Genomic DNA, 24,605 nt, shown 5'->3' with positions numbered 1-24,605 from the left:
TCATTTGCGCTTGTGCAATGAAACTCGCTGCCTGGAATCTGCTTTGATTGGTGTGTGTGGCTATAGGCTTTCCGTATTCCTGTTACGATACTGTGGGTGATAAGAATCTCCTGTACCGCACTTGTCACACTCCACCCAGTCTCGAGCTTCCCTATCATACTAGGAAATCATCCATATGCTCTCTGTTGGCCAGCTAGTAATTTTAAAGGCATTATAAAGTGAATCGAAACTCCCTAACGAAGGCTTTTTCTGCCTGAATACTCCCATTCAAGTGGAACATTTGCATCATTCAAATGTGGAGCTCTTACGAACTCTCAGGTAAAAAATTCAGTCAGATCAAGTAGATGTGTTGTTAGTTCTTCACCTGGCGATGCCCTATGCGAAATTTAGTTCGATTATAATGGTTATGAACTATTCTATGTGTACGCTAGAAGAATTATTAGTCGTGAGGACGGCTTTTATCCCCAATTACACATACACATGACTAATTTATTCCTCTTTCTTTCTTCCTTTCTTAATTCGTTTACTCTACAGGGTTGGTTTTTCCGTCGGGATCAACGAGGGATCCCATCTCTACCGCCTCAAGGGCAGTGGCTAGGAGCGTGAGGCTTTTGGGTCGAGGATATAACCAGGAAGGAGGACCAGTACCTCACCCAGGTGGCTTCACCTGCTATGCTGAGTAGGGGCCTTGCTGGGGTGGGGGAGGGGGTTAGAAAGAGTGGAAGGGATAGACAAGGAAGAGAGAACTAAGCGGCCGTGGAGGAGAAGTTTGAAAACGCGGAAATCCACTTCGAGAATGGCTGAGGTGGGAATCGATTTCACCTCTACACAGTTGATCTCCCGAGGCTGATTGGACCCGGTTCCAGCCCTCGTACCACTTTCCAAATTTCGTGGCAGAGCCGGGAATCGAACCCGAGCCTACGGGGTTGGCAGCTAATCACACTAACCACTACACCACAAAGGCGGACATGAGTAATTTATCAACACAAAGTATTTCTCATTATTTACTTTAAAACTACTTTTGTGAGCTGAAGGACTTATAAATTATCAATGTTGTAAAGCTTAATTTCCTAAAGCTCAGTAATTTTACATTGAAATTATTGAACGATTTTGTAAAGTACTGCCCATGATTATGTGTATTTAAATATAACAATAACAATGGATAACAACAAGGAACATATAAACTAAATTGTGATTAAATAATAAGGATTATCAAAGTCCGTATTAGAGATAAGACCCGTAGGAGATAGAAGGACTCTGTCATCTCGGATCTCAGAGGACTGGTATTGGAGGAGGGCGTAGTGTTCAAGAGAAATTAATTTTTGGGGATGGATTCGCATCAGCGACTCTGCGTGTCAGCGCGACTAATCTTACTGGAGAAAATGTTTAATAAGAATCAAAGTCGGTATTAATAAGCTTATAAAAGAATTTCATTACCACTAATTTTAATGAATAGGCATATAATAAGCTACCATAACCAAGTAACTGCCGTATTTTATGTAATAAATTACTAGATGTTCCGAACGCATTGCCTGCGCTTTTGGATCGTGTGGATGTAATCTTGCATACGTGGGATTGTGGGTTCGAACTAGAGACCTTCATAAACTGATTTAGGCTTTGTTCGATTTCGACCGGTCAGAGAACACCGTTCATTTATTTATTTCGTATTACAAGAGGATGTTACAATAGTTTAAATATGTACAAATTAGTTGTAGGTTTAAATATTTTATTATCCTATGATTGCTGGGAAATTCATAAAGCAAAGTTTTAGGTCCAGAAGTCAATGTAGTTATTAGCTTGGTATCACCCAGGGGTCACGTGTAGGGCATTTTAAAGTTATACCTACGTACGTGCAGCAACGACAACACCGATAGCGCAAGAGATTAAGATTTCCCATTCGATAAATGGCTTCCATATGTAGGGCATCGCAAAGAACTAGTGGAGTGCAAATCTATAATGTGGTCTTCAAGGTATCAATCGAGAAAATTCAATATGGTGACAGTTAGGGCAAGATTCCAAAACAAGAAATAACATTCTTAGCAGATTAATCTATGGACCCGTTATATAGAATCCAATATGAAGGAACATAGGACCGTAATGTTAAGCCAATATACACACTAAAACAAACATGCAACAGTTGTACTCGACTGAAAATTTCATAAAGGACCGATCGTGTCCTGCAAATATCTTCTCTTGAGGAACAACACCGGTACCTAACAGAATATATCCAAATGTGGCGGATGAATAACACGTAAGTAACATGGACAAATATGTACAGAAATTATGTATTCCTCTATGGTTACAATTAGTAGAGCAACAATACACTATTACAGTAAAAGAGACCAATTCCTAAGACCTCTTCATCATTCTTACATTGATTAATACTGTTGGTTTTACTTCCGCTGACTACTTATACGGTTTTCGGAGACGGTGAGGTGTCGGAGTTTTGTACCGCAGGAGTTCCTTAACGTGCCTACCTCAATTACCACCGGACTGTAGCGAGATCGAACCCACCTACTTGAACTCAGAACTGCCTGAAACACTCAGGCTGGAGAATATTCTTGCAGTTTTGGTGTACAATTTGCATCTTTTCTTACGTAGTTCTAGTTCCTAAGCGACTAAATAAATTGCGACCATAGGTATTGACGATTTGTAATTCTAATTTGTAAGATTTTAATGATAAGAACCCGGTGGATAAAGTTTTGTTCTAAATAACTTAAACGGTACAACATCCTCTTTTCTCATTGTTTTTACCAAAAATATGAGAAATCATATCGTCGCTCGACCGGTAAAAGGTGGTATTCCACAAAGCTCTTCCTATCAATTATTCTCCTTAAGACTGGTCACGCCTCCCAGCCACGTATGGATATGCAGTCCATCAGAACAAATTTTGTTGTGTTCATTTTCCTATGCCCATGTGTAAAGGAAAATTAACCTTAGAGTACCGTATTTTAGGAATGTACGTTTGCATTACGTATTTACGCACTCCTAGTGTACAATGAATGTAAGGTTCATTTTCGTTTAATCGTCAACATAGGAAAACGAACACAACGGACATTGTTCTGATGGACTGCGTATCCATATGTGGCTGGGAGGCGTGGCCAGTCTTAAGGAGAATAATGGATAGGAAGAGTATTGTGGGATACAACTTTTACCGGTGAAGCGACGATATTAACCCTCTCCAGGCCTATGATTCCTATTGGAATAATTAACATTCATGTTTTCTGTGAATTTTCTAAGCAACTCTTTCACATTCCACTTGGAATTACTGTTCTACTGTATTTATTTTCCTAAAATTGCTTAGAATTTTGCACAGGAAGTTTTCTGTAACTATTTGAAGGGGAATTCCATGAATTTTTGTTGTTTCATGTGTCAAATGAATTTGGGATGGAGAGGGTTAACTAACTAATAGTTCCCCGCGGGATCCTCCCGCATTGAATCACGTTGTTCATATAGAAAATTTTCTGGGTAATGGAATAATACTCACAATGTGTTGTGGTAATTAATTGTGTAATATTATATCAACAAAATATATCACAAATATAAATTGGACGTTTGTTTTACTGCAATTTGATAACTTTCTGAGCTTATTGCGAATTACTGATATAGATTCGTAATTGTAGACCCTTTTTTGCCGACTGTGCCTCGAAATACAATAATTTATTGTGTTACAATATTGAGGGAAAAAGTACTGACCCGCAGTACATGTACTAATTAGAACGAAAATTCATTGATACAATTCATGCAGTACTGAACCTCAGTTGACAGAACCTTTCTGGTCAGGGTTCTACGTTGAAATATTATCACATAGCGGTTTTCCTTGACGCAACGACGATTTCTAACCTTGAAATAATAATAATAATAATAATAATAATAATAATAATAATAATAATAATAATAATAATAATAATAATAATAATTTCGTGTGGCTATTTCTAGCCGAGTGCAGCCCTTGTAGGCAGACCCTCCGACGAGGGTGGGTGGCATCTGCCATGTGTAGGTAACTGCGTGTTATTGTGGTGGAGGATAGTGTAATGTGTGGTGTGTGAGTTGCAGAGATGTTGGGGACAGCACAAATACCCAGCCCCCGGGCCGTTGGAATTAACCAATGAATGTTAAAATCCCCGACCCAGCCGGGAATCGAACCCGGCACCCTCTGAACCGAAATTATTAATATAATGTCGTATGATAAACAAAATTGGAAGCGTAAATGCACAAATTCCTCGCAGTTCCAACACTTCAGCAGGCTACATACAGGGTGGTCAGTAAAAAATGAACCGAGTGTATGAGCGTTAATAAATAATGGAAAAAATAATACTTACATATCTGGCGCCGTTGTCATTTTTTCAACCGCTGAAGTTATCCAGTCAGATCGCTTCGCGAGTGATTTCAGATAGGCCTATGCTTCGTGAGGTGGTGTTGATAAATCTGCACGTGGCTTATCACCGGCTTGAGAGCACCAACGGAAGAAATAAATTTCTCCATGGGAGGGACTTGAACAAGGACCTCCCTGCTGATAGGCTCGGCCCATAGAAAGCACGCTGCGGTGGCATTGGTTGAAACCCACAGTGTGTTAGTGTTTGATGCTCATTTCTCGGCATGACTCTCAAGCCCGATCAAGCCACATGCAGATTTAGTAACACCGCCTCCTACAGTCCATTTGAATTCGCCCGCGAAGTAGATTTGATTGGCTAAATTCAGCAGTTGGTAAAATGACAAAGATACGAGATATAGACGTATTATTTTCCAATTACCTGTCAGTATGAGCAACGATGTAATGCTCATACACTCGCTTCACGTTTTTTCCGCCCACCCTGCATAATCGACCATGAGAGAAACACGTAGTTATGATTCCCCCTAATGATGAAGTTGGGCTGAACGATCCAAAGCAGGCTTTCCACTTGCAGTAATGTGCGGCTGTGGAAAAGATATTGTTTGAAAATTACTTATACGAGCTCAGAATTATATTTTGAAGGTAATGTTGCTGCAATCGGTGATTTATGAATTTACAAATGACATAAATTCCGATAATATTATGAGCACATAAGATGCGATTTTCTTCCTTTTTCAAGTAATTATGCATAAATGCCACACAACCTACACCAACATACGCTTAGCCGGGAACCTCTATAATCTCTACGAAGTTTTGTCATGGCGCCTGACTGTCAAAACTGTCAATTGCTATGTTGTATCATAGAGAAAGACTCCCTGTGGGTGGGGGAAGCAGACAAAAAACACACCCATGGTATCCCCTGCCTGTCGTAAGAGGAGACTAAAAGGGGCGACCAAGCAAGGGATGATCAAATTAAAACCATGAGACTACTTGTAATTTGTACCATCACGCAGGGAACACCATGGGTCGCATTTACTTGCGCGTAGTACCACTATGTTAGGTACGCAGAAGGTTTGTGATTAGTAGCGACAGTGTGAGAATCGGCGTGTGGGTCCTACAGTAGCTGTGATTCGTACCACTATATGAGCAACAACATGGGATTAGCAAACACCATGGTTCTGCCTTATCTATGCTCAGTTCCCACTATGTGAGGAATATCGCGGGATAGTGCGAGTCCCTGTGGTTAGTCCACTTATGTTCGGAGTGCCATAGGTTTGCGTTGCCTTTATAGGTTTGCGTTGCCTGTAAATAACGCCGCAATGTGCGAAATACCATAGGTCTATGTTACATGTACGCATTACACTACCTGTTTATAGTACCATAATGTGTGGAATACCGCTAGTCAACGCTACACTTGATAAGTACCGCAACAGGACAAACAGCATGGTTCTACTTTCCTAGCGATAAATACCATTATGAGGGGGTGATGACCTGGATTGTGGACCCGTTTCGACTATAAGCATAATCGATTCAGCATCGTGCTATAGAAGTAGTCCCTTGGTCAGTAATACTATTGTTTTGTGCCAGCTTCTGTGCATGTGAGGCACTGTGGGTCGATCCACTGATCGTTTTAAATTCATCTCCATCCATTCATTCTTCAACCTCACGCTTTGAATTCTGGTCAGTGGAGGATTTTGGACTTTAAATTTGTTATTTCATTTCGTCTCATTTCGTATCATCAGGGGCCGATGACCTCGATGTTAAACCCCTTTTAACAACAAACATCAATCATAGAGAAAATAAATAAATAAATAAATAAATAAATAAATAAATAAATAAATAAATAAATAAATAAATAAATAAATAAATAAATAAATAAATTAAACGCTAGTTTTTATCGTAGATATTCCTGGCTATTTTAAGTTCCATGCTATTCGTTTGCCCGATCTATCCGTTAAGAGTTTTGGTAGCAAAAATGACGTCAACATATAAAACCTTCTCCCCGTATATCACATATCGACGGTTTTCTTTTAAAACCTCGTATGTCCCAATGCTCTTCCTACCTATTATATTCCTTAAGACTGGTCACGCCTCCCAGGCACATATTTATATGCAGTTCATCAGAATAATTTAATTATGTTCATTTTCCTCTGCTATTACGTAAAGGAAAATGAACCTTAAATACATCATACTGTAGGAGTGCATAAATTCGCCATGCAAACACCATCCCTAAAATCCGGTATGATAAGGTTCATTTTCCTTTACAGCACAGCACAGGAAAATGAACACAACGAAAATTATTCTGATGGACTGCATATCAGTATGTGGCTGAGAGGCGTGACCAGCCTTAAGGAATATAATGGGCAGGACGAGCATTGAGACATACGAGGTTTTAAAAGAAAGCCAATGATATTATGAACAGTTTTATGTCAAATCAAAATTCATGAGCCTGGTGAGCCGAACATGTCCTCGGGCACTCCCAGCACTAAAAGCCATACGCATTTTTTTACCAGTTTTATGAGATAATCTGACGGCATAACTTTCTCTACGACCTGTTCGACTGATTTCTTCTTTTCAGAGAATAAATCGCTAGATTTTAACACAAAGAAAAATGCAGGGAAGTTCCAGGTGTGTGCACAAGTTTTCGCCGGTTTTTGTGGTAAAGTAAGCAAGTAATTTTCAAGTGAAATTCATTTTCGTTTATTCAGAATATTGGCCATCAGCTTCTACACACTTCGTCCATCTTTCAGGTAAGTTATGAATACCATGCCAGAAAGACTGCTTATCTTTTGCTGAAAAGCAATTCGTCGAGCCATTTTCTAACCTCCTCGAAAATGCTGAAGCGCTGTTCTGCGAGCGCGTGCCCCACTGATGCGAAGAGATGTTAGTCAGATGGCGTCAGTTCGGGGTAGTAAGGCGGATGCGAGAGGATGTTCCATCCAAGCGATTTCAAGGTTTATTTCACAGGTTTTGCTGTGTGAGACGGCGCATTGTCGTGTAACAAAATCACTTTGCCATGTCTTATAGCCAATTCCGGTCGTCTTTCGATGATCAATGCGTGATTTAAATGAATCATTTGTTGGCGATAGTGTTGGGCATTAGCGGTTTCGCCGGACTTCAAGAGTTCATAATACACAATACTGATTTTGTGGTCTACCAGAGCGCGCAGTGTCCTTCACATTGATATCACCACATTTAAATTATCGAAACCATATCGCACATGTTCTAATCGACGGACCGTGTTCACCATATGCTTATACCAGCAAAATATGACTTTCCAAAGCCTTCTTCTTTTGATTAAATAAGAAAATCAATGCGTGCTGCGAATATTCCTTTTCAGGCACGAACGTCGACATGATCACTGAAAGATACAGCACAGACGCTAGTGTTTGGCGGACTCAACTTGCATGTGTTGATAAGTTAATGTCAGACGAACAAACTGACGTTTGTGTAAATTAATACGTTGTGTACCGTTCGCTGGAGTTCAGTCCTGTACCTCTGTATATGAGGTTTGACCATTTCCTTGCTATTCTAAGTTCCATGATATTCGTGTGTACAGTCTATTGCTTTCTATTGTAAGTTCCATGCTTTCCGTGTGCCCGGTCTATTCCTTAACTATGAGCTCTGGTATGAAAACTAGCGTCAACATCCAGGCGTATGTCACAAATTATGACCAGGTTTGTTGCCATTGATGCTTTCACGGCCCGTACTTGTGTCTGTCTGTTAAGTCATCAGCCCAGAGGCTGGTTTAATCCTCAAATAAGCTATGTAGTTATAGGAAAACCACAAAAACCAATGGCAGTACCTAAATGAGACGTACTAGGCAAGACGAGGAGTGAGGTAGTTTGCCATTGCTTTCCTCACTGGGCCAGGCAGTGCTATTATAGCACGACTGACCCTATGAGAAACACCTTTCATAACACTCAGACGCACTGATTGTGCTCTGAATGCCATTACTCAGCACGACCCAAACCCCAGCAGCTTTCATATTGTCACAGCCATGGGTGAGACTGGGACTTCCGTGGAAGCTACAATTTGCTCTGGCCTCTGCCAAGAGATGGATGCAAAAGTACTGCATCCATCAAGAAATGACAGCAGGCAGGCCCCGTACTTATAGAAGCCTTTCTCGTGGAGTCAGGATTTTCTTTCGATGACGCAGAGCACAGTTCTCTACGAAACGTAAAGAATTTCACCTTATTTTATTGACACGGCATAATTCCAAAAGCCTATACAGTATTATGACCAGTTTTATTTCCTTAAATCGACAATTTTATTGATTTTTATTATTAGTCCATAAAAATTGAAATAGTCCTTCTCTTACTGTTAATAGCCGTTAAAATGGAAGATGAACATCATAAAATTTAACTTTGTTGGTTGGTTGTGGTAGTCTTATATGGCATCTGACGAGATGCAAACAGGTATAATTGGACATAGAAAAATCAGCCGGGTCTTTTACACTCTATTGTAGCAGCCTATACAATACTTCTCAACAGAAATGTTTGACCGTTTATCGAAATACCCGGGTATCAAAGAATTTAATTTATGGTATTCGTATGGGACCATGCAGGCCTCCAGTTCGAACCCCAGTGACTGCTACCATCAAGACGGTTTCTGTGGCATTCCATTTTCACGCCAGGTAACTGCTGTGAATACAGATTATTTAAGACCACGGTCGCGCCTTTCCATTCCTAGACCTTTAGGTCTACTATCCTTTGGTCACCACAAAATTTGCCTGAGCCGGAGTGACGTGAAATTAACAGTAATAAAAGTAAACATTTACTAGTTTTAGCGCTCACAGAGTACAGAGTGGGCGTCGATGAATGCAAATCGCTAAAAATTTTTTTTTTTACAACACACTATTTACTTTTACGTTCTTCGAGGACGCCATGGTGCCAGAAGTTTGTTCCTCGTAAATGTGTTTACTGACACGAGGTAGGTGTATTCAAGCACGTTAAAAGAACAAGAGATCGAATCCCTCAGTTTGGGTTCAGAAGGCCAGCACTCCTACCGTGACAGCCACTCTGCCCGGTGAAATCAAATCACGAAAGAGGAATTAAGAGTCCTCTGTTGTCGACTTTAAAAACCTTGTTATTTGATAAGGATAGTGTTTATGCTGTTCCGAATCTAAAAACTCGCCTTACATTAGATCTCGGGTGACAAAACGTAGAGAGTGAACACTAACTGGAAGGGATTTAGAGCCACCGTCTGTCCGTTGCTAACAGAGATTGGAGGAAGAGTTCAGTTCCGCTAGTATGAAGACGCATGTGTGTGCTGGAGCGACATCATGGAAACAAAGTGAATTACGGCTGAATTCTTTACTGAGGGAGACAGATATAAATCTTCATTACGGTTGATCGAAGCACCATCCGAGATTGAATTTTATGTTTTGAGTCAACGAACTTTCTTTTTATCCATTTTCCCCGTTAACATATTGCATTACTTCCCATTTGGGTCCAACTTTTAACGTTATTACTTAATGTAAAGGACCTGATGATCATCCCTGTGTGCTTAGTATATTTATCCCAATAATAATAGCAATAAGAATAGGAATTTTAATGCCTGAGATGCTGTGTGCAAATGTGCGAATGTGTGCTAATATGTAAAGGTAAATGAACCGTACCCTATTGCAGGAATGTACAGAATGTTTGCATGACGTATTTTTTTTTACACATTAGCATAGGAAAATGAACACAACGAAAATTGTTCTGATGGATTGGAGCAGCATTGTCTGATACGTGGTATTAGAACTAGACCTTCGATATAATCCTTCTGATTCAACAACGGAATCTTAGTATCTTAGCTTAGCTAATATATTCGGTGTCTTCATATTGCACATGATTTTCGTCAGCTCATTTGCCCTCTCTAATTCCCAAATCCTGGAGTAGTAAATTCTGCTAGATTACTTCACCCTGATACTTGAACTTCTTGACCTATATAATCCATCCATTGTCAGTGATCATCTATTGTGGTCCATCACTGATGTTGGTAATCTACTTCATCCCAATGGAGACCTCTAGTCCTATGCGCTCACCTATTTATTTATTATTTCTTTATGCCATAAACTATGAACATAAGACCCCTTTTGACAATCCATTGGGGCCGATGACCTTAGGTTTTAGACCCCTTTAAACAACAAGCAACACAAACAAACAAAATCCGTGTACGTTAATCTTTGTCACTGATTTCATTGAGATACCGATCTGTCTCACGCTCTTCGAACCATCCCGTTTTCGCCGATTTTTTTCCTCTAAAACGTCAGATCTTAATTGGTTGATACGGCAATAGTAATACTGTAAAACGTCATACATTTGCGGCCTGAGCCTAGAAATAACAACTTAAAACGGTTTCCATTTAAAACTCATTTGACCCCACTGGTCCATGATTCGAAGATCAATTCGGACTCCTGACAGTTAACAAATTTTCATTGTTAGTCGACAATGGGTAAGTAGTATACTGTTATATACGGCGTTGTTTATTTCATTAGCGGATGCGCCATTCAGGTAGAGAAGAAGGAGGTGAAATTCGATTCCAAATGTGCTAACTTCCTTCAAATATGCCATCTAGAATTGCGTAAGTAATTGTTTCAGTAAGTAATTATGCATTTACTACGCTGATCCGATTAAATAGTAGCTGCACGTACACTAAGTGTTCGGTGTAAAATCTTCCGGGATTTAATCTATAAATAAAAGATCATGTGCACATGTTCCAGTATTGGAACTGTGGGACCAGTTGGGAGGGTGATTTTCAAGTTCATTTCTTCTTCACAGGCTGACTTTTGATGACATAGTGGCCACATTAGACGATTTCGACACACAGCAAATGCTTCTGAACTACTCTGTTTATGTTGGACCTCCTGATAACCATTTACTGTCAGATGAGGCCTCAGGAGATAAAACTGACTAACTTTGACCATCTTAGCGGGAGCCACCTGCCAGCAGTTTCGGAGGCAGAAGTAAGAATGGTTATTAATGACGAAATATGTAAAGAACAGGTAAAGTACCTTATTTATTCAACTAAAACTCATAAAACATGATTTCGTTTATCTGCATTGTTTTTCAAAATATAAACAAACGTGTGTTTAATATCAGATTATGCTCAACTATTCCTTCTCACGAATACTAGCAGAGACTCGGATCCTCTCCCTAGGAGTGAACATACCACAACGAAGAGGCCTTCAGGAATTCCAGCAGACAGGGAAGTTAGACCAGGAGAGAAAACTGAAAGGAAATGGGAAAGAAGAGTCATTGACGAAGGTGAGTCAAGAGTAGGCCTATATGATCCCCGTTCAGCTTTTTGAATTATTTATTTAATGATAAAGTAATGGAGATGATTGAAAATTTTAAAACACATTCGCTTGGCAAAAGGGGGACAGCACTGTTCGTTCGAATATTGGTGAGATGAGAATTTTCTTGGCTATTCTTTTACTCACAGGTTACAATTCTCTCCCTATATATAAAATGTATTTGGAACTGAGTGAAGATTGCCATAATTCTGACGTGTCAAAAGCCATGACAAGGAGGAGGTTTGAAAAAAAATGTAAAGTATGTGCATTATGTGAAAACACTGCCTTATCAGAAACAGACAAGTACTACAAAGTTGTGGTGTATGTTGAATTAGAGGAGGCATTCAGTAATGATAAAACGCTCTGCATTGATGAATTCATGGTTACATAATACGACAGGAATGATACAAAGCATGACATGATGGGAAAACCAATTACATTTCGTTATAAGCTTTGGTGTCTTTGCAGTAGACTTCGTTACATAGTAAAGTGTGAACCATATCAGGGTGCAGAAACAGAAAGTACAAGACCAGAACTAGAAGTTGGTCTTGGAGGTTCTGTAGTACTGGATTCATAGAAATATCCATTTTACCCGAGCCTGGATATGCTTTTCTACCTCGACAACTTCTTTATTTCTCTCCCTCTACTGGATATTATAAAGTAAAAAGGAAATACGGGGACTGGAACAATAAGAGCAAATAGATTGGAAAGTGCTTCCCTCAAGGACTTCAATCTGCTCAAAAAGGAAAAAGAGAGGGACCTATGACGAAGTAGTTGATGCTAACACAAATACATATTTGGTGAGATTTCACGATAATAATACAGTAACAGTAGCTTCCAACAGGATTGGAATATATCCAACTAGCGAAACAAAACGCTATAGCCGAACAGATAAGAAGTATGTTGAAATTTCTGCACTAGGTGCTACTGTAGATTAAAACACACATATGGGGAGTGTCGACATGATGGATGAAATACACTGAAGGATTGAGAATATATTTCCGAATAAAGAAATGGTACTACTAGCTGTTTGCTTGAACAATGCTTGGCTCTTCTACAGAAAAATACCACGCTGTAAAGAAAATCCATTAGGTCTTCTTTGTTTTACGTGCTAAATAACAAATGCGTATTTCCATAAGTATTCTCAACGCCAGTCGCTTGGTCGCCCTCTGAAGAATCCCAAATCGCTGGACGAACGGGTTCTCGATGACTTGAGTGCACCAGCCGGTACAACCTATGAGCTGGTACGAGTCAAACATAGATATGGAAACACAAATACACAGAACATTACAACCATTAAAAACCAACAAGGAACTTACCTGAAGTTGAATGGAGTGTTACCCAAAAGGTCCAAGGGTCAAGTTAAATTCCGCCACGGTAGGAAATTGATGAATTGTTTCTGAAGAAAAACAAGATGTTTCTTTGTGACACTTAACATAAGTATTTAGCTCATGAAACAAAGCAATTTAACATGATTAGCAGTGACAACGTCCTCATAAGGAAGATATAACGATGGCTTTCTTTTAAAACCTCGTATGTCCAAATGTTCTTCCTACCTATTATATCCCTTAATACTGGCCACGCCTCCCGGTCATATATTTTTATGCAGTCCATCAGAATAATTTTCGCTGTGTTCATTTTCCTTTGCTACTGTCTAAAGGAAAATGGACCTTAACGTACCGAATTGTATGGATGTTGATTGCATGGCAAATTTACATACTCCAACAGTATAATGTATTTATGGTTCATTTTCCTTTACGACAGGGCAGAGGAAAATGACCATAACGAAAATTATTCTTTTGGACTGCTTATAAATATGGGACTGGGAGGCGTGACCAGTCTTAAGCAATATAATGGATAGGAAGAGTATTCGAACTTACGAGGTTTTTAAAAAAAGCCATCGATAAATAACTAATTAAAATCAATTAAGTCAACGGAAGTAGATATGTAACGCGGCCGGCCTATTGGAAAAATAAAAAATAAAACAATAAACTTTAGTTTAAAACTACCAATACACCTTTGTGAATTCAGTGTAACATGATTCTTACAATTCAACTCGAAATTATTTACAACTACAAGATTTATCCACCTTTTCAATTAATTAATTCACACCTGGTCAGTGTAAATGACTACCACGGAGTTTCCACAAGGGAATCAAATCCATAACTCACGGATCAGAAAAAGATAATTGACATAACCTGTCCCAAAGACAGACAAATAAAACTCAGGCGAAGTAAGAGAAGATAAACAAGGTGACATTAAAATAAATATAGCTTGAAAATACTCCACCAAGATACAGGACCGTTCCGGCTTATTTAATAAATCAACACTCAGATTATCAACAACTTAATAATCATCACCATCACTACCAATTGCTATGGCAACGTAAACATGTCATGAGCACCTAGAAACGACCAATACCGGAAACCAAAGACAACAATGGTCCTTACCAAAGGAGAAACCAAGAGAAACGGTAAAATATGAAATACCAAATTACAAGTTTAAATAAAATAAAGGTGGAGCAACCGGCGTAACATAAGAGAAAAATCGAACCGAGATGCTGAAACCAAGGTGAAATCTCTCGTGGTCCTTCAACTTTCAATAGGGTAAAATAATTAAGTCACCTAATGGTGTAAATAATTAAATAAATTGTATCAGTTCCACCTTTTCAAAACAATAGAGGAATATAACTGACCTCCCCAAAAAATTAAAATTAATAATAATAATAATCATTTCTCATTATACTCTATGTGTATGTAACTTAATTAAAATTATTGCACTTACAGTTCCAGAAACTCTTAGGAGATAAAAGTTAAATTAGTGCAGGAAACCCAATTTAGCGAATAGCTTCAGCTGAAATCAAAAGACCGGGCGAGTTGGCCGTGCGCGTAGAGGCGCGCGGCTGTGAGCTTGCATCCGGGAGATAGTAGGTAAGAATCCCACTATCGGCAGCCCTGAAAATGGTTTTCCGTGGTTTCCCATTTTCACACCAGGCAAATGCTGGGGCTGTACCTTAATTAAGGCCACGGCCGCTTCCTTCCAACTCCTAGGCCTTTCCTATCCCATCGTCGCCATAAGACCTATCTGTGTCGGTGCGACGTAAAGCCCCTAGCAAAAAAAAAAAAGAAATCAAAAGATGCAAAGATGGACGCCTTTGTTTAAGTACAAAACACACGAATGTTTCCGGGAAGAAGGTACTTCCTTAAATCATCTTTCACGGAGTCTGAAGGCAAATAGAAGTTTAAAATCACGAAGAAACTTACTTGTTGGTTGGAAACTTGCAGAAACACGTTACCATCAGTCACACCACACTCGCGTAGATGAGCTTATCCAGTATGTACGAAATTCCTTATTAAAACTCGGAGGACGAATTCTAGAGAAATAAAATGAAGAAACATTTGAGGGTGGAAAACCCTCACGCTAAATCAGACTATCCTGGTTTCATCCTGTACTCCGAAACCAATCCCGGAATGGGCACGAAACACTTCCTACTTTAATCATGCTCAAGCGACAACTCATGGCGGTTCAAGCTTACAACAGGAAGAAGGATATGCACTCTGATTGGCCGGAGAGAGAGGACAAGGATAGACTCGCTTCCGAAGGTAGCACCACCAAGTGGGGACGAAAGCTCATTCCTTGTGACGAGTTATCTAAATGCATAAGAAGACACTAAAAAGTAAGAGTATAGCGCGTAGGAAGTAGGTGAAATAAAATTAAAATCTGTGACCTCAAGTCACATAAAAAATCACAGTGAAAGAGAAGTTGAAAATATTTTTCGATTGACACCGATTTCCACTGCAAGATTTTCAGTTCGAAAATATAGTTGGAGAGGGCCTGAAACATGTTACCTGGGTAAATATTTTGGAAGATGGTCCGTCTAGTCAATATTATTTATTTATTTACCTTTCACCTTAACATCTAGTACATGTTTCGAGAATATTATGCATTCCCTTCTTCAGCTAGTGGATTAAAATTCAGTATACAATAAGAACTGACTAAAAGAGGGGGGGGGGGGCATTAAAAATTCAAAACAATGAGTATGACAATGTAACACTTAAATTTTGGATAGTACAAACATAGAATTACAATCCCATTTTGTCAAGTACAAATTAAAAACACAATATAGTAATGTCTAATTAAATACAACATTTTGTGATGATATGAATTCACAGTGTCCTTGAAGTTGCCTTGCGTAGTTCAAAAAAGTTGAGTTAGGAATGAATGAAATTGCATTAAAACTTGAAGTCCTGCCGATATCCACCGTTAATGGGTGTTAAAATGATGTCTATTTAAATTAAGACATTGAACACAGCGTCGTATAATGATGTGAATTTACGGTGACCTAGGAATTGTAATACTGTCTTGCGTAGTTCAATTGGATTTGTACAACTTAACTTACAACTTAACACAACTTCATTTATTCTTGTACAAATCCAATTGAACTACGCAAGACAGTATTACAATTCCTAGGACAACGTAAATTCACATCATTATACGACGTTGTGTCCAATATTTTAATTTAAATAGACATCATTTTAACACCCATTAACGGTGGATATCGGCAGGACTTCAAGTTTTAATGCAATTTCATTCATTCCTAACTCAACTTTTTTGAACTACGCAAGGCAACTTCAAGGACACTGTGAATTCATATCATCACAAGACGTTGTATTTAATTAGACATTACTATATTGTGTTTTTAATTTGTACTTGACAAAATGGAATTTTAATTCTATGTTTGTACTATCCAAATTTTTAAGTGTTACATTGTCATACTCATTGTTTTGAATTTTTAATGCCCCCTCCCCCTATTTTAGTCAGGTCTTATTGTATACTGAATTTTAATCCACTAGCTGAGGAAGAGAATGCATAATATTCTCGAAACATGTACTAGATGTTAAGGTGAAAGGTAAATTAATAAATAGTATTGACTAGGCGGACCATCTTCCAACATATTTACTGTTACTAAGTCAATACGGATCCAATCCCGACCATCCTGGTCAAGATTATTAATAATGTCACCTGGGTACCAGTGAGATACCACAGAGTAGACCATATCGCCGTGCTATTAGGCAAACAAGGCAAGTGTGGAAAATGCGAGAAGAACACGACGAAAATATGCAGGAATTGTAATATTTCTTTGCATGCCAACTGTTTATCACACTTTAAATGGAAACTAGTGTGTTATCTAGTGATCATTAATGTGCGACAGTGTTTCGTCCTTTGTTACGTGAATATATTTAATGCAATTAATACGATAAACGACTGTAATCCTATTAATTTTAAGTGTGTATACCACTGAAATGACTCTTAATTCTGTAAGTGAATAGTTTGTAAAAGGGACTTACATGGCATGAAAATAAAGTTTTACTGAATATAAACAGTACAGTTCTTCTCTCTAAACACCCTATCCTTGATGGCCCACAGTTCCGTTTTTGGAATATGGATTTTTTTTCCAGAAATCCAGTTGAATTGTTTCAAATTTTTAACACAGGGGCAAAAGATCTTCTTAGGTCGACGCCTCAACAAAAAAAAGTTTTAACTTTTTTAAGGATCAAATTATGGTATTTCTGCACATTATTAAAAACAAAAATTTGGGACCAAATAGGTTAAAAGAGCCTGTGATTTGATCCACTTGTACCAAAGGATAAAATTAATCGAGTGATAGAGCTGCATCTATTCTTTCAGTTTTATCCAACCGGCATGGCAATGTCTCGTGGTACTACGTTTTCTACAATTCGTTTATTCGTGTTAACGAAATCAGCATTAACAATAAAATACCGAATGATGGTAAAGAATCGTGAAAATCCTGTATCACATGTACAGAGAATATGATGGCTGAATGACTAGAAGTAGGGTTGATATAACGTGGTAAACGACAACTTGTGATAGCCGAGCGTGTTTCAAGTTAGAGTAGGAAACCGGTGCTCGTTAGTTGGATGTTCGAGTCCGATATAGGACGACATTTTTTCATTTCATTGTTAATGTTCGTGTGAGTCGCGTTGTTGAAGGCAAATCTAAATCATGATGTTGATCTCACGTTGCAGGTACTCTGTTATGTCCCTTTCTAAGTAGGTCTTAAAAGAGCTATTTGCAGTAAAATAAACTATTACCGACAGACGTCCAATGGGATTGTGCATGCCAATTCGTTTAATGAAGCAAATGTTCAAAATGACCACCTCCTTCGTTAATGAAAATCTGAGCACGGTGGAGGTGAGTGAATCTTGCTTGCTGCAATGTATGTGGTGGAACCTGCCTGCATACTTCAGTGATGTGCCGCCGTAAATGATTCGAACTCTCTGGCTCCTGCTCATAGACTCTTTCCTTTAAATAACCCCTGAGGAAAAAATCTAGTGGAGTAAAGTCAGGTGATTTAGCCGGCCATGTGAAAGAAGTCCCTCGTCCAATCCATCGTTCATGATATGTCCTATGCAAGTGGATCCATACTGCCTACGACCAGTGTGCAGGAATTCAATCCTCTTAGAACCACATCCTCAACCGTGTCATAAGGGGCACATCCTCCAATAAGAGCGGGAGATATTCACGAATAAACTGTGGAGACCGTCGTACAGTGAAGTTTCCTTCGACGAAATATGATCCAATTATCGTATCACCTATTATTCCGCGCCACACGTCGACGCCCCATTGTACATCAAACCGAGATCCCCTTATCCAGTGAGGGCTTTCAACGCTCCAGTAATCGAAGTTCAGACTATTAACAGTTCCGTTATTGTGAAATCTGGATTCGTCACTAAAGAGGATGCCTGTTAAGAAATTCGCATCGGGTTCAATTCTTTGAATTATCCATTGCAAAAATTATGTCCGTTTATGAAAGTCATCTCCGTGAAGTTCCTGGTGTAGTTGTTTGTGGTAGGGGTTGAACTTATGGCGGTGCTAAATGCGCAGTACAGATGCATGACTGATATTCAGTTCATTTCCAATGGTTCGTGAGCTTGTATGCTGGTTGTATGCAATTGAATTTTGAACACCTTCTTTGTTATTTCTAGACGTCACGGGAGCATCCCGAAAGAGGGATAAAGTATGAAATATCCCCGTTACACGCAACTGTCTTTCAACACTTCGAACTGTGTCTGGATTTGGCAGCCATCGTGCAGGAAATAGTTTTTGACACAAGCGTCTGGCGTCCCGTGAATTCTGTGGCTTCCCCATAACGTAGTACCATATCACATAATCATCCCGTGAATACATAGTATTTGCTTTTGTGCTCAACGTATAGTAGATGTTAGCACTTTGCTGTAAAAACTACTATGTGCTGTTTCATGTGCCCTACGTATGAAGTCCAGTCGTTCTTCGAGTCCAACGTGCGCAGTTGCTTGTTTGAATGGGTGTGTCATAATGCTGTCCGCCTCTTTGGTGTAGTGGTTAGTGTGATTAGCTGCCACCCCCGGAGGCCCGGATTCAATTCCCGGCTCTGCCACAAAATTTGAAAAGTGGTACGAGGGCTGGAACGGGGTCCACTCAGCCTCGGGAGGTCAAATGAGTATAGGTGGGTTCGATTTCCACCTCAGCCATACTGGAAGTAGTTTTCCGTGGTTTCCCACATCTCCTCCAGGCAAATGCCGAGATGGAACCTAACTTAAGGCCACGGTTGCTTCCTTCCCTCATCCTTGCTTCTCCCTTCCAATATTCCCATCTCCCACCAAGGCCCCTTTTCAGTATAGCAGGTACTGGTCATTCTCCTCAGTTGTATCCCCGACCCAATGTCTCACGCTCCAGGACACTGACCTTGAGGTGGTAGAGGTGGGATCCCTCGCTGAGTCCGAGGGAAAAACCAACCCTGGAGGGTAAGCATATTATGTAAGTAAGTACAGTATGTGGCGGTAGAGGTGAGATCCCTCGCAAAGTCCGAGGGAAAAACCGACCCTGGAGGGTAAACAGATGATGATGATGATGAAGTACAGTATGTGTCATAATGCTAACAATAAGTGCAGTGCGATTCATTCGTTGTAGCTGTTTGCAACATGAAAGTCGCATGTTGTTATTCCTTTCTGATGTATGCTTTCTTTTGGGACTTAAGGAAGTTAAGACTTCATAAGTTAAATCTTAATTACGAATGCCTTTAAGAGTATAAAAATAAAATTGAAAAGCATGTAACTGGAATCGAACTCTAAACCCCTCGAAGAATCACATCCTACCTAGGATTTGTACCATTTGGCCACTTAACGCGACAAACAGTAGATCTCGTATCTCTGTACTAATGGAACAATCTTCGCTATCGCTTCGAAACTGATCTTGTATGTTACAAGTTCTGAACTCGAATGGCAGACAAGTTTACCTTGCTGTAAACACCACAGTGTGCTAAAGAATCATGTCCCTCTTAAGACCCGAGACTTTCAGCCATTCCCTACACGTAGAGTATGTGCGCATTATTTGGTTAAATAAATCCAATATAATGTTTCAGGTGGTATTCACAATGAATTTGTCCGTAGTCGGTGCTTACGTGGCGATAATTATTATGTCTATGTATTACAACTTCCTTAGAAGAATATCTGGGATTTCGGAAAAGTCGAGTTCTCGTAAAGAATGCCCAGGCGAGTACGAAATGTAAACTTAAGAAAGGTATGACTCAATAAGGTTTCGATCGCTCACTGCGTCGTGTACTTCGTCCATATAAATCTAACATACCTAATTCCACGCAGCTACTCCAAGCGTGTACGGCCAGCCCTTATAACTCTGTATTCACGAGAAGTATTCACGTATTCGCGTAAAGTTACTGATGTGTTACAGCCTTTATTGACTGGTGTAACGGTAGTAATTACATGACGTAAACTATCACATCTACTGTACAGCATTTGCGGGCCATAGATTATAAAATACCGTGAAAAAGAAGTTTTTGTCTATTTCGATAAGAGTGTACAAAATGGTGGTGAATTGACATGTCTCTAATTGGTCCTAACCTACCACGTTTTCTATGATTCCGTGACCGCCCTTTTCTATCAAAAGGAAATGGCCTCTTGAACCAATCAGGTGCGCAGTTCTCTACTGACAGCTAAAGGAGTTGCTATGGTTTGTACAGTACAGTAACATTTCGTAAAAATGACTAGAGAATTGGACTGCGATCTATATAACATGGTACAGTGTTTTTGAGATGGGCACCACTTACTGCATCTTGTACCGTTTTTGCATTGTTCAGGGAAGTCTATATCGTGCTAACTGTACGTAAAATTGCTGCCAGATGTCACGTAAAAAAGGACTAAGGGACATTTATTTCGTAGCTGGTTGCATATGTTTGGGAAAAAATAGGGGCAGCCGAACCACCCGGTATATCAATACTCTATCCATTAATGAATGGAACAAGGATGAAGGGTGATAATGAAACGAATTAACTGAACTCCGCAGACTTGCCATGGTAATTAGCTTAAGACAAATTACTGGTAGAAGGGAAACCATTTCGGACGCAAAATTTGACTTGTACAAATGTGGAAAAAAATTATGGTGATGCACACCCTCTATGTATGTAAGCGGAATACATAGAACACAGCACACATAATATTACATAACATTGCATTAGTTACATCTCATGTTGTGCTTATGTTTTTATCTAGAAAAGATTGTGTATTATTTCACAGCCTATACAGAGTGGTCGGAAACAACGTGAACCGAGTATATGAGCGTTGGAGCGGCAGTCATACTAACTGCTGAAGTTGGCCAATCAGATTGCTGCACGAGCGAATTCAAATGGGCTCTACGAGGCGGTGTTGCTAAATCTGGAAGTGGCTTGATTCGGATTGAGAGCCATGCCGAGAAAGAGCATCAAACACTAACACACCGTGGGTGTCAGTAAACGCCTCAGTAGCGTGCTTGCTGTGGGCTACGCCTATCGTCAGGGAGGTTCTTGTTCAAGTTTATTTCTTCTATTGGCGCTCTCAAGCCACGTGCAGATTTAGCAACACCGCCTAACACAGGCCATCTGAAATCGCCCGCAAAGCGATCTGATTGGCTAACTTCAGCAGTCGATAAAATGAAAACGGCGAGAGATATCCACGTACTATTTTTCTAATAACTGATTAGTTTGACTAACATTACAAAGATCATGATACCCGGTTCAAGTTTTTCCCGACCATCCCGTATAATGTCTTTGGATTCATTTGAAATTTGATTCAATTTGAGTCTGGACACAGACCCCGGTTTTTTTAAAAAAAATATGCCTTGCTTTTCAATAACAATCCTGTTTATTTGTATTTTGACTTCGTAAAGTTGTCTTATAAAATATTATCTAAACTTTTATTGGCTATAAGATTAATTGAATCACTATGTAGCAGAGCAAGTGCAGTGAGCTACCATTTGCAGTCAATGGCATCCTCTGAGTGCGAAATGAAATATATACTCATATCGTCCCTCCACCGGCAAATACCTCGTATCCCACAATGTCCTTCCTATTCATTATTCTCCTTCAGACTGGTCACGCCTCCCAGTCACATGGTTATACAGTCCATCAGCACAATTTGCGTTGTGTTCGTTTTCCTACGCTGGTGTGTAAACGAAAATGAACCTCAAATGCATTATAATGTAGGAGTGCGTAAATACGTCATGCAAACATACATTTCTACAGCGCAATACACTAACGTTCATTTTCCTTTACACCTTGGCATTCAAAAATGAACACAATGCAAATTGTTCTGATGGACTGCATATCCAATAGTCTCTGAGAGGCGTGACCAGTCTTATGGAGAATAATGAATAGGAAGGACGTTGTGGGATACGATGTTTTGCCGGTGCAGCGACGATGCGATGTATTTACATCGATTATTTTCTTAACTTTGCTGTACTCAGTGAAGGTTGGGTGAGCTCGGGACATCCACTTTATAAACTGGTAGTAACAGACATGAACGTAGTGAGAATGATTGCAGGTACTCGGAGTTAGGAACAAACGCAGGGGGGCAATAACAATAAAGAGATAAAATCTGAGTTAGGAATGAACTCGACGATCATGTTGAGCATTCAGAAGTGGGATTATTCAGCACGGCTGGAGAACTATGAGCTACTTAGGATAATAATGTACGCAACCACGGAGGGTACGACGGAAGAAGATGGAAGTGAACATTGTTAGACTTTAAGCAGTCATGGAACTAAATGAAGTCACAGAGCATGTTACAAATAAAGGATTGCGAAGGCAGAGATGCGGATTTGAACCTGTTTTACGGCGGTATACCCTTCGTTACGGCAGTCCTATGTGGAGGGAATTAACCACTATTGCGTGTTTCTGTGGTGATTGGTAATGTGCTGTATTATATGAATATAAAGAGGAGATTGTTAGGACAAAAACGAACAACATCCCCATCCCAGCCAAGAATCAACCCCAGGACCATCTGAATCGGAGGTCTCAGTGCTGGCAATTCATCCAAGAAGTCGGCCTTAACGAAATCTCAGCCTATAAATAAAACATATTTCTAAGATAAATTGCGGTTAAAAGCTGGAACGCGAGGATCACAGTATTAAATAAAAATAAAATAATTCTTGATTTCTTGAATTTCCTTATTCCCTATATAGCCCACGTGTACCAAATGTTCCTGTTTTGGTCTCCCTCGTTAAGGTGATACGTAATAAGACAATATTGAAACGAACTATAAGCGCATGTTTTACTTATTTTTCTATTTGTTTGAAAAGGGGATGTGTTTCCATCAAGAAAATTGGCACTGAATTTAGTTTTCCTGCAATAAGTGTGGAGATTTATGCTCCCACCCAATTTTCGCTTACTTCCATATAATAATAATAATAATAATAATAATAATAATAATAATAATAATAATAATAATAATAATAATAATGAAATGAAATGGCGTATGGCTTTTAGTGCCGGGAGTGTCCGAGGACATGTTCGGCTCGTCAGGTGCAGGTCTTTCAATTTGACTCCCGTAGGCGACCTGCGCGTCGTAATGAGGATGAAATGATAATGAAGACAACACATACACCCAGCCCCCGTGCCAGCGAAATTAACCAATGATGGTTAAAATTCCCGACCCTTCCGGGAATCGAACCCGGGACCCCTGTGACCAAAGGCCAGCACACTAACCATTTAGCCATGGAGCCGGACATCATAATAATAATAATAATAATAATAATAATAATAATAATAATCATAATAATAATAATAATAATAATAATAATAATAATAATAATAATAATAATAATAATAATAATTTTAGATGCTAGGCCTCTTTAAACAACAAGCATCATCATCAATAATACCTCAACTACCATGTGCAGGAATATTAATTTGATTTTACTTAAGCTGCATGCTCGTCAATTTCGACGTTCTGTTTTATCATACCGGATGGTACGGTAAACTGTATTATTGTTGTCGGTTGAACACCTAATGTATTACCGTGGATCTTTTAAAGGCCTATATTTGAACGACATAGCGAGTCAAGGGGATGGTTTTCGGTCCTTCAAAAATCCGATTACCTCTATTGGGTTTGAGACTGGAATACTAGGACCCGGAGGTCAATATTTTACCAGTAACCCATGCGGGGAAGTGTTTTAAAATACTTTCAAATGCAGATTAAGCCTTAATTAATGATAATATTGAAGTGAAACAGATTTAAGATTACGTATATGTGATTATTGGTTGTTAAATTAAGTCACATCCGAAGAATGCCTGTCACACACACGCTTCGCTGGTGCTCTAACTTTAATACTCATATTGTAATGGAGTCCTTCATACTTATTTTACAATATACAGTACTGTCACTGATCTTGTGTTCGTCTATATACTATGACTGTTTTTGCGAACGATGAGGGTCTAACCTGATCGATTGCTATCTAAACTTGAAAATGAGGGAGAAATTATTGGGATTGTGCAAGATTTGTGCCTAATTAGATCGTGTGCTCGAGTTTTATAACTTCCTGACTCTTCGCTTCTTGACTTTTAATTGCAATCTCTGGGAAACTTTACCCAGTCATTCACTGAGTTACGGCCGAGTTTCTCCCCACTACTCGCTTAAGAAAAATGAAGAGTTTTAATGATCA

Source organism: Anabrus simplex, chromosome 1, assembly GCF_040414725.1.
Source record: "Anabrus simplex isolate iqAnaSimp1 chromosome 1, ASM4041472v1, whole genome shotgun sequence".
Lineage (NCBI taxonomy): Eukaryota > Metazoa > Arthropoda > Insecta > Orthoptera > Tettigoniidae > Anabrus > Anabrus simplex.
This window is presented reverse-complemented; position numbering follows the sequence as displayed.